The sequence below is a fragment of the Hypomesus nipponensis genome, chromosome 1 (genome assembly GCF_054491055.1).
Source record: "Hypomesus nipponensis isolate SF chromosome 1, ASM5449105v1, whole genome shotgun sequence".
Lineage (NCBI taxonomy): Eukaryota > Metazoa > Chordata > Actinopteri > Osmeriformes > Osmeridae > Hypomesus > Hypomesus nipponensis.
In genome coordinates, this window is record NC_140361.1 from 19,876,568 (window position 1) to 19,892,500 (window position 15,933).

Genomic DNA, 15,933 nt, shown 5'->3' on the forward strand with positions numbered 1-15,933 from the left:
TGGCTTAATGCATAACCCCCACAAGAGATGGTGGACATGCTTTAACTTAACTTGTCTAGTCTTCCATCATGATTAGGGTGACCAGACGTCCGGATTTCGGCCGGACAGTCCGGTTTTCCAACCTTTTGTCCGGACGGCTGTTGCATGTCCGTCTTTTCGCCCTTTTGTCTCCTTTTTGACCCTTCCTGCCCACCATCGCAATTTACCACTCGCGTAAGTTTTCCGATGTCAAAAAGAAGACCTCCTTCTAACCTACGTGGAGTTCAGAACTTTGCCATAAGAGCAGCAAAGATCAATATCATACCTTCTGTAAGTTCTGTCGCATTAACATTGACTTTTTGGGATTGTCCTCCTTTTTGACCCTTTGTCCTCCTTTTTGGACCCAAGTGTCCTCCTTTTCAGGATCATGCTTCTGGTCACCCTAATCATGATTGACAGCCAATACAAGTCCCAGCATACTTTGAAGTCAAAAGGCGTATCCGCTACACAAATTGCCTACAGGTTGGCAGGTCTGCTTATTGAAAGAACGGCAGGGACGGACTGGGAGGAAAAATAGGCCCTGGACTTTAAACCAGACCGGCCCACCATAACCGGTCCCGTTTACGCCACCACAGCGAGCGCCCTGCTAATGCATGCAAATTCTGTGCCTGATGTGATGCTAGTTAGGGACTTCCATGCTTAATGTGAGTGCGCGAGCACATTTTTTGGGCTTGAAACAAACAAACATAGCCGTTTGTCCAATTGGTAAAACGTTGTCTAGTGAAGGTAATTACGTTTACGTTTCTTAGCCTGGTTTTCCATCTTTCCATCTGTCCATATATTGTCTCAAATTAGCTTTCAATCAGTCAGTGTCACTGTTGTGTGTAAGCGGCACTAAGGGCTGCATACGTTCATTTGGAATTTTCCACCGGAGCTTTAGCTAGCTAGCTAACGCTGCGTTCTCTCCTGCTGTGTCCAATGACTCAATTCATCAAGCTGTAGCTAACGTTTGCTAAGTTTATGTCAACAGAGCCCCCCCCCCCCCCCCAAAAAAACAATTTCTCTTCAAATCAACACGATTCACGTAGGTCACCTATTTTGGTTTCAAAACGGCGAATTTCGCCGAAAGGTGAGGGATTTTCATGTCTGTACACCCTGTGTGAGACACAATGTTTTAAGCCTGAGCACACTTCTAAGTTCATAAGACATACCTTTAATAATCACAATACATAACTTTAATACATGCATCCTTTATAAAGTCTTAAAAGCATTGTTCCCATTGCTATATTCACTAGTGCACAGTGCCCTTGATGCATTTGGTGATTAAAGATATGGCAATTGCGAAGACAGCCAGCGGGTCAGCATAGTTTGTTATTTGTGTAAAACTTGGAATTTGAGTGAGACCGCGTCTTGTTTTGACGTTAGCCACAGAGTCACAGACTCGGCTCGCCCACTGGCAGTGTAGTAGGCTACAGTACTGTCTACAATGCCACAGCTATAGCTAAACTTTTATGTCTTATTACACGGCTGTTCTTAATGCTGTAGAATGCTCCATTCACCTGAATAGGGCTTCCAAACGTTCTGCGGTGAACAATTTTCTCATATTTGACCGTTGCTATGCGTATTTGGCCGCTGTCAAGGGAAGTGGCCTTTTTGCCTTGGACACAATAAGATTTGCTAGCTAACCAGCCATGTCACTGTCTCAAAGTCAATATCAAGATTTTCACCAACAAAGTATTGGCCATACTAGTACTAGGCTTCAGTACGGCCGCAGCCTGTGGCGACTTGAATAGCAAATGTGAGGTGACCGCATCAAAGTTGACATTTGCTCCAAACAGTAATTATAATTTGACAGTAAGTTTAACAACAAGACTAGCCAGCTATCAACCCATGTCATTGTACCCAAATAAAATAAAGATTTTTAAGAAGAAAATAATCGGCCATGTGTAGAGTTAGCTACTGCTACTGTCGTGTTGGCCGCAGCCCGTCTGAAGTAGATAGATTGACTAGCGAGGTGAATAGCGAATGGGATGTGAGATGAGCGGTTACGTGACACTGACACAGTGCATTCTGAAAAGAAACATTTAAGTCTCTCATTGTTGTAAATACAAGTTCCCTTGTTAAAGTCTTTCAAAATTGTAAATGGAGGCTTTGACTCGTCCCCGTTGTTATGGTTACTTCTTTGTATCAATGCAAATGTTTCATCGCGGAGTGATTTTTTATTGGAGTGAAAAGTCAGAGTGGGTTGTTGTCAGATAATTCAACTCATGGAACGTCCAATCAGAAACAGCTATTTAAGTTGAAAAAACCCAATTGTTTTATAATATACATTATCCCTTACAAAACATTCTAATTTCCTGCGCTTTCAAACAATCAGTGGAGTGTGGATAGCAACGGCAGCTAGCTTGCCTCTAGCAAACTGCTTTTGAATTAGCCATGTCCCCCTAAATTAATATCGAACTTATTTACGTTTTGGGGGGCTTATTTTCAGTTAGCAGACGGTACTATTTGAATTGCAATTCCATCTGAAATACTGCCAGTGACAACGTTGTTACAGTAGCTTGTTTCAAAGGGGGTTCCTTGTTTCAAAGGGTGTTCTTAAGGCATTATTGATATGCAGATTTTCTGCGTACAGAGAAGCTTGAGTCTGTTGCTGTGGTCAAGAGGTCACACAGCAGGTCTCGGACAATAGACATATAGATAGAGAATGTGCTACTTTCACCTTTGGAAAGAGCAACCTGCAGAAAATAGTACAAACGATGAGTGATGAACAGACCACCTGTGTTGTTCTCCCTGTGCATTAAGTTGTGGAATGTAAGTAAGTAAGTAATTTATTTATTTATATAGCACATTTCATACAAGAATTGTAGCTCAAGGTGCTTTACATAAAATCAATAAAAACAATTGATACAAGTGATAAAAGTCATAATTAAAATAGCAACAATAATATAACTAATAAAAATAGTAAAACACTTCTGAGATCAAATTACTTAAATGCTTCGGTAAAAAGGTAGGTTTTAAGCTGCCTTTTAAAAATGTCTAGCGTGTTTGCTTCCCTAATATTTATGGGTAATTTGATCCATAGTTTTGGGGCGTAATTAGCAAAGGCCGAATGACCAATCTTCTTATGACTGCTTCTGGTGACCTCTAATAGGCCTGCATTTGATGATCGCCGTGTTCTAGCTGGTGTGTAGTTTATAAGGGAGTTAGCAATGTAGCTAGGTCCTTGTCCGTGTAGAGCTTTGTATGTGAGGAAAAGGACCTTAAAGTCAATTCTGAAAGTGACAGGGAGCCTGTGTAAAGTAGTTAGGACAGGACTGATGTGTTCTTTCCTTTTAGTTTTGGTTAATGATCTAGCTGCAGAATTTTGAATGAGCTGTAGTCTTTCGGTGGTTTTCTTGGGAAGACCAGTGAAAAGTGCGTTACAGTAGTCCAGCCGGCTGGATATAAAAGCATGAATTAACTTCTCTGCATCATTTTGGTTTATGAATGGTCGTACCTTTGCTATATTCCTCAGGTGAAAGAAAGCTGTTTTGGTCACTTTATTTATGTGAGAGTTGAAATTCAAATCTGAGTCCAGGATTACACCGAGACTCGTCACTTCTGGTTTAAGACAGGGGGTTAAGCCTCCTAGATTCTTAGTAAGCATCTCTCTTTTGGATTTGGGGCCACATAATAGGACTTCGGTTTTGTCTTCATTTAATTTAAGAAAGTTATCATTCATCCATTTGTTTATTGCCAACAGGCAGTTGGTAATGGAATTGATGGCCGTTGCATCGTTGGGTTCAGTGGATATATATAGTTGTGTGTCATCCGCATAGCTATGGAAATGTAGGTTATGTTCTCTGATTATGTCGCCGAGTGGTAACATATAAAGAGAAAAAAGTAATGGACCCAAGCAGCTTCCTTGAGCAACCCCATAGCAGTTCTCATGTTTCTTGGACCTATGGTCTCCTAAACTAACATAAAACTTCCTTCCTGTGATATGTGATTTTATCCAGTTCAATACACTATCCGTGAACCCAATAAGCTTTTCCAGTCTATTGATTAGGATGTCGTGATCAATGGTATCAAATGCTGCTCTGAGATCTAGCAGGATAAGGATCGAGATATTATTTGCATCAGAGTTTAGTCTGAGGTCGCTAATTAGTTTGGTGAGAGCAGTTTCAGTACTGTGATATTTCCTGAAACCTGACTGCGAGACTTCCAGGATGTTTTTTTCTTCAAGAAAAGAAATTAATTGGACTAAAACTATCTTTTCCAGTACTTTACTAATAAATGGAAGGTTTGATATTAGTCTGTAATTTGCAAGTAGACTGTTATCCAACTTGGGTTTCTTTAATAGGGGCTTTACAACAGCTGTTTTGAAGGCATCTGGGAAGACGCCAGTTCTAAGGGATGTGTTTATAATCTCTAGCACCGGACCTGAGACACTATCAAACACTCGCTTAAAGAATGTTGTGGGTATAGGATCAATATCTGAGGTGCTAGCAATACTAGCTCTGATCAAAGTTATTTTGTTCTTGAAGAACAAAGCAAGCTCTTCACATTTAACTGCTGAGGATGGGGGTGGGACAGGGACAGTGTTTAACAGCTGGTCAATGGTGGAGAAAAGAACTCTGGAATTTCTGGTATTTTCTGTTAGCCTGACGTTGTCATACTCATAATTCTAGTCAGAATATGAGTCTGAAAACTCTCAGTTGGGCTTTGAGTACGGAGCGTGTTTCAACCGAACTCGTAAAACAAATGCCTCTACGCTCAATTGGATAGACCTACAACCAATCAGAACAACGTATTATGTTGTTTGTTGAAAATGAATTCAACCCAAGGGTTCTTTCGTGACGTTGTTGATTATGTTACTGTTGATCATCTGTCCATCATCGTATAAAGCCCGCCCTGGCAATTTCATTGGTCCGTCCCGATTCTGGGTTTTCTGTAGTTGTCCCCAATACGAGACCCTCCAGACCCAACTTCCCGAACTAATTTTTTTGTGGGCGGGAGAAGTTGGGCTGGCAGCCAGGCAAATTTTCTGTAATAATGTTGGAGAAATATTCTCTCCTTGCTAGACGGATGGTTTTGTTATAGGTGGTTAGTGTATCTTTGTAGATATTGTAGTGGATAGTGATCTTTGTTTTCCTCCATTTTCTCTCTGCTGCACGGCATTTTCTTTTCGTTTCACAAATTTTTTTATTTCTCAGCCATGGGGAGGTTCTGCTTGTGCACTTCTTTTTGGTTTTCAGTGGTGCAACAGAGTCTAACACAGATAATAGTGCATCATTGAGGTTCTCTACCATTTCATTCAGAGAGCAATCATGACTAGTTGGCTCATATAGAGCAAATTGTTCAGAAAATTTCATCATAGCTGTATTGTCTAAATTTCTTCTTTGGACTAAGAATTGTTTTGTGTTTTTTGTTAGGATAATTTCCACATTAAAAAGTATATAATGGTGGTCTGAGAGGGGCAGATCAGTTATTGAAATATTATTGATATTTAGTCCAGTTGTTATCACTAGATCTAGTGTGTTTCCGTGCCGGTGTGTTGGGTCTGTTATGTGTTGAATTAGATTGAAACTGTCAAGGAGATTTAAGAGCTCAATAGTTCTTGGGTCTGCTTTTTTATTTACTTGGATATTTAAGTCTCCGTTTAAAACTACTTTGTCATATTTAGTGACACATAGTGATAATAGTTCAGAGAATTCTTGTATGAATATTGGCGAGTGCTTGGGTGGCCGATATATAATAACAAAAAGTATTGATTCGGTTTTGAGCTCTATAGCAAGATATTCATATTATGTGAATTCACCTAGCTCAGTGATTTTGAACAACAGTTTAGAGGAGAAAATAGCTGCGACAGCTCCACCTTTTTTTGATTTCCTAGAAACTTGGTGAAAGCTGTAATCGGGTGGACACGCTTCTATCAGAGTTGTTGTTGCCGTGTCATTGTTTAGCCAGGTTTCTGTTAGACAGATGCAGTCTAAGTTGTTTTCTTTGATCAGATCATTAACTAGAAATGTTTTGTTATTTAGTGATCTAACATTTAGAAGGGCCAGTTTCATCTGTGGGGTATTAACAGATAAAACAGGTGTTGATAAATCTGTTGGAAGAATATGGATAGTTCTGTTACTTCTAACACCAGTTTCAAGTTTGTAACCATGCATTTTACCATGCCATTTTCTGTTTGTGATGATGACCGGTATGTCTAATAAAATAGCATGGTGGCTGTCCTAGAGTACTGTTTCTTGGAGAAAGTCTATGACACTGAGCTGTTCCATCACAAGGGAGTTCATCTGGGGGGTACAGATCTGTGAAGGAAACATGACCTTGCAGGAGGCTGTTTGAACGTTCTGTTCCATGGAAGGTTGATTGGGATGTGTCAGTCAGCTTAGACACAACAGGGATAGGGAGAGAAACTTGATTTGTGGTCAGGAGCACGTGACTGATGTTTGCTGTTAGTATTCGAGATCCTCTACGGTTTGGGTGGATTCCGTCAGCTTGAAAACGGTCTGCACAGTTCCAGAACACATTGAAATTATCGATAAATGTCAGTTTGTGTGCCAGACAGACAGATGCCAACCATGTGTTGAAAGATAGTTGTCGACTGAAGGCTTCTTTTCCTCTGCGAAAGCATGCAATCGGTCCACTGATGAATACATCTTGATATCTGTTGAGTGTGTTCAGTAGCTGGGTGAAATGTTTTTTAAATATCTCAGTGCTAGTTTTCTTGTGTAGGATATCAAACGAGCCAGTGTGGATGATAATCTTAGGGTTGTTTGGTTTATTGTTGAGGATTGTTTGTACCTCTGACGACAATTCCTCGACAGATGTGTTGCTAAGACAAATATTTTCTGTCTTTGCCAGTTTAACATGTGCTGTCATGGCATCTCCAATCAAGATAGTGATCATATGTGGTGTTGTGTTTGCATTTCTAGTGTTTGCCTTATCAGTAGCTGCGGAGCCAGTTCTTAGCTTATTTGGGTTAGCAAAGATAGGACTTTGTGCTAAACCAAGGTTAACCACTGTGTCAGTGCTAGCAGTAGATTCTTTAGTGCTAGCAGCGTTAGCTCTTCTAAGTGCTGATGGGCTGTGGGTAGTCTTAGCATACCTTGGATCTTGATAATCCTGTGGTATTGTTGTCTGATTAGGCTTGATAGGGGGTCGAACAGCGCCCTGAGTGGTCCTAAAGGGGCTTGGAGTAAAATGGGAGACTCCCGGTCGCAGCAGACAATGATGTGTTGGATTTGCATGTGTGTAGTAGCTACCATCATGGTGTGTCGGCGATCTGGGCCCTTCATGATTGTAAGCTGCGTGGCTAGCACTCCTGTGCCTCTTTGCCTTGGATTCCACACACAAGGGAGAGAAAATTCCCAGTGGTTCAAATCTGTTTCTGTGTGGGACAGGAGGAGAGGTGATGTGGGAAGAGTCTCTGCCTCGCTTTTTATCCTTGGTGACAGTCCCAACTCCGATGAAGGTAGAAGCGGCTCTGGGCCTCTTTGGTTTAGAGCCGAGAGCAGGTCATGACTCATCCGGTGGAAATAAAGCTGGTTCCAAGGATGGCTCATTAGCCAGTAGCTTAGCCTCTGGGCTAGGTAGCATGGAATCTATAAAGTCTTCGGTCTTTCTGATATCTAAGAGGGTTCTGACTCTTAGCTCCAGTTCGACTATCCTCTAAGTTGTTTGCAGTCTTTGCAAGCCATAGTTCAACAAGGAACAAGCTTAAGCTTGCTTGCCTGTGGTCAGTCTTGGAGAGTAGCCCAAAATACCTCTGCTCTCTTTGGGCTTCAGTCCCTCAGGTTGTTCCTTTTAGTGGTTGTAGTCGATCCAGTTTGCCCCAATCAGAAGTATTTGATTTTGAGTAATATCATCAAAAATTATCCAAATGATTGAAACTTCAGAGCATTTTTCCGTGAATAGGACAATAGATAGGATAGAAGCCAAGCAGGGAAGCAAGCAGGGAAGGTCAGGGGTAGGAGAGGGAAAGAAAATGCGACTGCCTTCGTTGAGAGCCAAGTAGAAAAGAAGAACCGTAGGCTAAATGCTTGAAAATATCACTAGAAGGGAAAACGGACCCACTTGCAACTGAAGCAAGCAAGCACACCCTACCATTTCCCCAGAAATTGTACCCTCTCTAGTTTATTCATGTCATCCGTCCCCTTTTCAGCCAGTTTTTTAACAGATATATGAGAAATTAAGGATGGAAATGTTTGTTTGATTGCCTCGTGCATACAAACAAATTAACCTTGAAGAAATTGCATATTTGTATCACAATGAGTCATTAGTATAGGGTTTCAGCTAGTAGGTATTTTGTATAACGTATAACGTGTACACCGATCCTTACCGTAACCTAAACTCTACTGAGATGATGAATATTTAAGGCCAGTGTTAAATTGTATAGCTGTGAAATCCATCTAAGTGTGTCATCTTCAGATTGGCCAAAGCATGACTTATCAAAAGATTTAACAGGAAAACAAATCCTACAAAGCTTGTGTCCTAACCTTGAGTCAACAAGTGACCCTAACTCATTGTTTCATCAAAGTAAAGAGAACTCAGTGTTTTAGTGAGCCTGAGTAAACTAAGCTTAACGTTTGGATAGTCTAAATGACAGTGTTGACAAGACTTATCCGTTTAGGGCTACTGGACCTTGAAGTCTTGAACTTCTGTGAGTATTAATCTTGGTCTGGAAATGATGTGAAAAGCCTTTGAAATTAACCATATTGTTAACTATTGAAACTATTAAAAGTATATTTATTCATGAATATCAAAGGGACCAATGTTCACAAAACTCTGTGTTGATAAATTTGTCAAGTTTTTATTATGAAATTGTGCACTGTACTTATCTGCATTATTTTATTATATTTAAATAGAAGAAAATGGGTCAAAAAAGGATGTAAAGACAGGATGTAAATGCATCTTTTGAAATAAAGCACACACCTCACACTACTGAAAAATAACAACAGAAAAATATAGCTGCAAGCAGCAATGTGGTGGCCAAGCAGGTCAGATGACCCAGAAGAAACTTTCGACATCTATTGACTGCGATTTACCTGGCTTTCTTTGCAGTGGCTTATAGTCTCGCTAAACAGAGAATCAGAGACATGACAAGCTTGTCTGCTTTGGCTGGATTTGAACCTCTGACGTTGACAGGACACCAAATTATCCTAGTGAGCTATTCTCAGTGCTGGAAATCATATTTCAGTGACTGCGTAAAAATATAAGGAATTTTTCCTGTGGCAAGCGTTGTCAGACTTGTCCCAAGTTTAAACAGCTGTAATTCAGTCCTATTTTAATATGTCAATGTGATTGTGGTCTGAAGATAATCTGTGTTAGAGTTGGTGAATATTTGATACATTTTGTAGCAGGAGAAGGACAAAAACGTTTGATTAATTAATTCAAAATGGCGGCATCAATTTGGCTGTTATCACAAGTTAACATGTGTCAGACATGGAATCGCCCTCCTAAAGGTTAGAGGACACATATCTGTAAAGCACAATAAATCGGACTCTTCTTGAGAACAAACAGTCAACCAAAACACTGACAGAAAGGTGACTCATTGGTCTCGTGGTATGGTTCTCGCTTTCGGTGCATGGAACTTTGTCTAAGCATGTTATGTGAAAACAAATGGAAATTAATCATCGATTGAGATCTTGCTAGCGAAAATAATGATATCAACTCTTTCAGAATAAGTATAAAAACAAGGCCAAAGAGTATCTAATTGATACGAATTCATAGACACTTATGAGGATATATGTAGGGTGATATCAGGTAAAATGGGCCACTTTTTGGTAAATCTTTGGGACAACAATACAATACCATAGGCCATACCTTTTCCATGTGTTTTTATGATTACTTATGACTGTTTTAGATTTTTTTGTTGAAATGATGTAATAAAATATAATTATTTAGGCCCTACAGTTCTTGAAACATCAGCTGTGCCAACTTTTTTTGCACGAGCAGTTTCAGGTAAAATGGACCAGCTGTTCAGGTAAAATGGGCCAGTGAAACTGCAAAGGGATATTGTAATTTATCATCAATTTTAATTTTAAAACACAGTTGCTTATACAGCCACATAACATTTGAACTGCATTAAACAAACATATTCATATGTGCCATAATTTTTTTTTTTTAGATCCTGAAGCCCAGACTCGTCACAGTTCCATATATATGTGACGGTGGGCCCTCAATACCCAGCTCGACTAAAAGGCTCTCATACTGGTTAAACCACTGGCTAACCACCTCTTTGTTGAGTCCAGCAGCCCGTGCTGCAGACAGGACCTCTGGCTTTCACATCCAAAGCTCTGGGTTGTGCTTTAGAAAGTTCTTAAACCAGAAATATCCGGCCCTCCCTGCTGTCTTGAAGAAACCAGATATGGTGTTCTTGGCTGCAAAATCAAAGGCCACTTGCTGGACATCACGTTTTGTGAAGGGAAACCCCCTCTGCGCCAATGTGTTGAGGGTGGCAGCAAGCTCCCTTTCCGCCTCCTGTGGAAGGTAGGGCTTCCGCCCTGACACATGTTCACTGCCAGTCACCTTTCCACTGATTCGTCTTTGCAGTGTGGATCGCGGCACACCCCATGCTCTTGATAAGAGGTGCACACTCACTGTAATTCCTTTCTTCTCTCCCTCCATGTATTCATCTAAGGCCCCCTTCATCCTCTCCTCTTTCCACAGATTGTAATTGTTTGGCCTTCCTTTCCATCCCTGTTTTATCTTTGTATCTTTTCCTCTCTGGTCCATCTTCTCTTTTCTCTCCCTTTCCTTCTCCCTCTCTCCTCTCCTCTCGCTTCCTTCTCGTTCGCCATACTAACTCTACATAAAATATCTACTACCATTATTACTGTTGGGGAGGTCATGGTGTGACACACACACACCCTTACACACACACACACACACACTCACACACACTCCAACACATGTGTAGGTGTGTTTGTGAGGGACACAGATGATGGCCCATTTTACCTGATATCACCCTATATATATGTATATGCATGTAGGCCTATGTGTAAATCCGTCTTTGATTTCATTGACTGGGACATGCCAGCTGGTTAAGCGCCAAGTAGGCCTACACTTTTCTTACAGCAACGCATGCTGCGGCTTTGCCAATGTTTTCTGCATCGCCTATACTGTATAAAAATGTAGCCAACCTGACGCGAAAAACCTCAAGGCTATGCAGAGAGTCTAAAGCACAGTAAAAGTTTCAAGTAGCTTTATTGTCAACTTCTTCACGTCAAGACATAAAAAGGAATCGATATGACGTTTCCCACTCTCCCACAGTGAAACAAATAAAGCACAGGCACAACGGATTAGAAATTTCTTAAAACATAGCGTTACATATTCACACAGCAGCATAAGCTCATAAAGCATAGCTTGCTGCGGCTTGTGATATTTGCAATGTAGGCCTACGGCCCGAGAAGGTCTTGCAAATAAATGAGTCCTTGTCGGCTGAATCGATATCGCTCAAACAAGAACTAATCCGTGTGAAATAAAGGATTGGCGATCGCGAAAAACTCTATCGGTATGGAAAGCTAATCGAACTATATATCTCCTTGGTCATCTGGGTCTCTCAAAAAGGGAGCTGCCAATTATTTTCCGGGGGTGTGGCAAGCTTATCCAGCTACACTTACGTTAGCCTGCTCTCGAGCAGGTTAGTGCTAATTGATATGTTACTATGGTGATTTATCTAAACTTGCTTCCACAAACCAAAAAGAGGGGCGTGTTTTATCTTAGCCTGAAAGTTAGCTCGCTAAACTGCTTAGCGAGCTATGACGAATACCCCCCAGGTGACGAGGGCTCATGTTCAAATCCCAGATGAGTACTTTACCCAACGTGGTTTGGGGTGATTTACTGGGGGAGTTTCTCTTTTTGTCGAAGCATGTTATGTGATCAACCGAAACACTGACAGAAACGTGGGTAGTTGGTGTCGTGGTATGGTTCTCGCTTAGGGTGCATGGAGCTTTTGTCTAAGCATGTTATGTGAAAACAAAATGATGAACCAAAACTGCCACCAAATTGTGGCTCGTTGGTCTAGGGGTATGTTTCTCGCTTTGGGTGCTAGAGGTCCCAGGTTCAAATCCCGGACAAGCCCTTTAGAGTAGGTTGACAAAGGAAGGTACCTGTTGACGAGGGCTCCTGTTCAAATCTCAGATGAATCCTTTACCCAACGTGGTTTGGGGTCATCTTTCTCCTTTTGTCTGAGCATGTTATGTGAAAACAAAAAGTCAACCAAAACACTGACAGAAACGTGGCTCGTCGGTCTCGTGGTATGGTTCTCGCTTTGGGTGCATGGAGCTTTTGTCTAAGCATGTTATGTGAAAACAAAATGATCAACCAAAACTGCCACCAAACTGTGGCTCGTTGGTCTAGGGGTATGATTCTCGCTTTGGGTGCTAGAGGTCCCAGGTTCAAATCCTGGACGAGCCCTTTAGAGTAGGTTGACAAAGGAAGGTACCCGGTGACGAGTGCTCCTTTTTAAAACCCAGAGCAGTCCTTTTCCCGATGTTGTTTGGGGATATTTACTGGGGAAGTTTCTCTTTTTGTCCAAGCATGTTATATGAAAACAAATCAGTCAACCAAAACACTGACAGAAAAGTGTCTCGCTGGACTCCATGGTATGATTCTCGCTTAGGGTGCAGGGAGCTTTATTATAAACATGTTTTGTGAAAACAAATTGGTCAACCACGACTGAGACCAAATTGTGGCTCGTTGGTCCAGGGGTAGGATTCTCACTTAGGGTGAGAGAGGTGTTGGGTTCAAATCCCGGTTGAGCCCTTTAGAGGACGTTGCAAAAGGAAGGTGGCCGGTGACGAGGTCTCCTGTTTAAAACCCAGGGCAGTCCTTTTCCCAATGTTGTTTGGGGATATTTACTGGGGAAGTTTCTCTTTTTGTCCAAGCATGTTATATGAAAACGAATCAGTCAACCAAAACACTGACAGAAACGTGTCTCGCTGGAATCCATGGTATGATTCTCGCTTAGGGTGCAAGGAGCTTTCTTATAAACATGTTTTGTGAAAACAAATTGATCACCTACGTCTGCTAACTTGTGGCTCGTTGGTCTAGGGGTATGATTCTCACTTAGGGTGTGAGAGGTACTGGGTTCAAATCCCGGACGAGCCCTTTAGAGGACCTTGACAAAGGAAGGTACCCGGTGACAAAGTCTTCTATTTAAAACCCAGAGCAGTCTTTTTCCCAATGTTGTTTGGGGAAATTTACTGGGGAAGTTTCTCTTTTTGTCTAAGCATGTTATGTGAAAACAAATCAGTCAACCGAAACACCGACAGAAACGTGGCTCGTTGGTCTCGTGGTATGATTCTCACTAAGGGTGCATGGAGCTTTTGTCTAAGCATGTTATGTGAAAACAAATCAGTCAACCAAAACACTGACAGAAATGTGTCTCGCTGGACTCCATGGTTTGATTCTCGTGTAGGGTGCGAGAGGTCCCGGGTTCAAATCCCGTACGAGCCCTTTAGAGAACTTTGACAGAGGAAGGTACCTGGTGACGAGGGCTCACGTTCAAATCCCAGATGAGTCCTTTACCCAACGTGGTTTGGGGGGATTTGCTGGGGGAGTTTCTCTTCTTGTCGACGCATGTTATGTGAAAACAAACAGTCAACCGAAACACTGACAGAAACGTGGCTCGTTGGTCTCGTGGTATGATTCTCACTAAGGGTGCATGGAGCTTTTGTCTAAGCATGTTATGTGAAAACAAATCGATCAACCAAAACTGGGACCAAATTGTGGCTCGTTGGTCTAGGGGTATGATTCTCGCTTTGGGTGCGAGATGTCCCGGGTTCAAATCCCGGACGAGCCCTTTAGAGTACGTTGACAAAGGAAGGTACCTGGTGACGAGGGCTCCTGTTCAAATCCCAGATGAGTCCTTTACCCAACGTGGTTTGGGGTCATGTTTCTCCTTTTGTCTGAGCATGTTATGTGAAAACAAACAGTCAACCGAAACACTGACAGAAACGTGGCTCGTTGGTCTCGTGGTATGATTCTCGCTAAGGGTGCATGGAGCTTTTGGCTAAGCATGTTATTTGAAAACAAATCGATCAACCAAAACTGCCACCAAATTGTGGCTCGTTGGTCTAGGGGTATGATTCTCGCTTCGGGTGCGAGAGGTCCCGGGTTCTAATCCCGTACGAGCCCTTTAGAGAACTTTGACAGAGGAAGGTACCTGGTGACGAGGGCTCACGTTCAAATCCCAGATGAGTCCTTTACCCAACGTGGTTTGGGGGGATTTGCTGGGGGAGTTTCTCTTCTTGTCGACGCATGTTATGTGAAAACAAACAGTCAACCGAAACACTGACAGAAACGTGGCTCGTTGGTCTCGTGGTATGATTCTCACTAAGGGTGCATGGAGCTTTTGTCTAAGCATGTTATGTGAAAACAAATAGATCAACCAAAACTGGCACCAAAGTGTGGCTCGTTGGTCTAGGGGTATGATTCTCGCTTTGGGTGCGAGAGGTCCCGGGTTCAAATCCCGGACGAGCCCTTTAGAGTACGTTGACAAAGGAAGGTACCTGGTGACGAGGGCTCCTGTTCAAATCCCAGATGAGTCCTTTACCCAACGTGGTTTGGGGTCATGTTTCTCCTTTTGTCCGAGCATGTTATGTGAAAACAAACAGTCAACCAAAACACTGACAGAAACGTGGCTCGTTGGTCTCGTGGTATGATTCTCACTAAGGGTGCATGGAGCTTTTGTCTAAGCATGTTATGTGAAAACAAATCGATCAACCAAAACTGGGACCAAATTGTGGCTCGTTGGTCTAGGGGTATGATTCTCGCTTTGGGTGCGAGGGGTCCGGGGTTCAAATCCCGGACGAGCCCTTTAGAGTACATTGACAAAGGAAGGTACCTGGTGACGAGGGCTCCTGTTCAAATCCCAGATGAGTCCTTTACCCAACGTGGTTTGGGGTCATGTTTCTCCTTTTGTCTGAGCATGTTATGTGAAAACAAACAGTCAACCGAAACACTGACAGAAACGTGGCTCGTTGGTCTCGTGGTATGATTCTCACTAAGGGTGCATGGAGCTTTTGTCTAAGCATGTTATGTGAAAACAAATAGATCAACCAAAACTGGCACCAAAGTGTGGCTCGTTGGTCTAGGGGTATGATTCTCGCTTTGGGTGCGAGAGGTCCCGGGTTCAAATCCCGGACGAGCCCTTTAGAGTACGTTGACAAAGGAAGGTACCTGGTGACGAGGGCTCCTGTTCAAATCCCAGATGAGTCCTTTACCCAACGTGGTTTGGGGTCATGTTTCTCCTTTTGTCTGAGCATGTTATGTGAAAACAAACAGTCAACCGAAACACTGACAGAAACGTGGCTCGTTGGTCTCGTGGTATGATTCTCGCTAAGGGTGCATGGAGCTTTTGGCTAAGCATGTTATTTGAAAACAAATCCATCAACCAAAACTGCCACCAAATTGTGGCTCGTTGGTCTAGGGGTATGATTCTCGCTTCGGGTGCGAGAGGTCCCGGGTTCTAATCCCGTACGAACCCTTTAGAGAACTTTGACAGAGGAAGGTACCTGGTGACAAGGGCTCACGTTCAAATCCCAGATGAGTCCTTTACCCAACGTGGTTTGGGGGGATTTGCTGGGGGAGTTTCTCTTCTTGTCGACGCATGTTATGTGAAAACAAACAGTCAACCGAAACACTGACAGAAACGTGGCTCGTTGGTCTCGTGGTATGATTCTCACTAAGGGTGCGTGGAGCTTTTGTCTAAGCATGTTATGTGAAAACAAATAGATCAACCAAAACTGGCACCAAAGTGTGGCTCGTTGGTCTAGGGGTATGATTCTCGCTTTGGGTGCGAGAGGTCCCGGGTTCAAATCCCGGACGAGCCCTTTAGAGTACGTTGACAAAGGAAGGTACCTGGTGACGAGGGCTCCTGTTCAAATCCCAGATGAGTCCTTTACCCAACGTGGTTTGGGGTCATGTTTCTCCTTTTGTCTGAGCATGTTATGT

General features: G+C 42.5%; 5 non-coding genes across 5 annotated transcripts; all 5 read left to right on the forward strand.

The window, feature by feature from the left end:
- The first annotated feature begins 12,321 nt into the window (after nt 1-12,321).
- Nucleotides 12,322-12,393, forward strand: trnap-ugg (transfer RNA proline (anticodon UGG)). The gene has a single exon. It is a non-coding gene; the product is annotated as a tRNA-Pro (tRNA).
- Nucleotides 12,394-13,708: 1,315 nt separating this feature from the next.
- On the forward strand, nt 13,709-13,780 carry trnap-ugg (transfer RNA proline (anticodon UGG)). The gene has a single exon. It is a non-coding gene; the product is annotated as a tRNA-Pro (tRNA).
- A 609-nt stretch (nt 13,781-14,389) lies between these two features.
- On the forward strand, nt 14,390-14,461 carry trnap-ugg (transfer RNA proline (anticodon UGG)). The gene has a single exon. It is a non-coding gene; the product is annotated as a tRNA-Pro (tRNA).
- A 598-nt stretch (nt 14,462-15,059) lies between these two features.
- On the forward strand, nt 15,060-15,131 carry trnap-ugg (transfer RNA proline (anticodon UGG)). The gene has a single exon. It is a non-coding gene; the product is annotated as a tRNA-Pro (tRNA).
- Nucleotides 15,132-15,740: 609 nt separating this feature from the next.
- Nucleotides 15,741-15,812, forward strand: trnap-ugg (transfer RNA proline (anticodon UGG)). Its single transcript has one exon. It is a non-coding gene; the product is annotated as a tRNA-Pro (tRNA).
- The last annotated feature ends 121 nt before the right edge of the window (nt 15,813-15,933 follow it).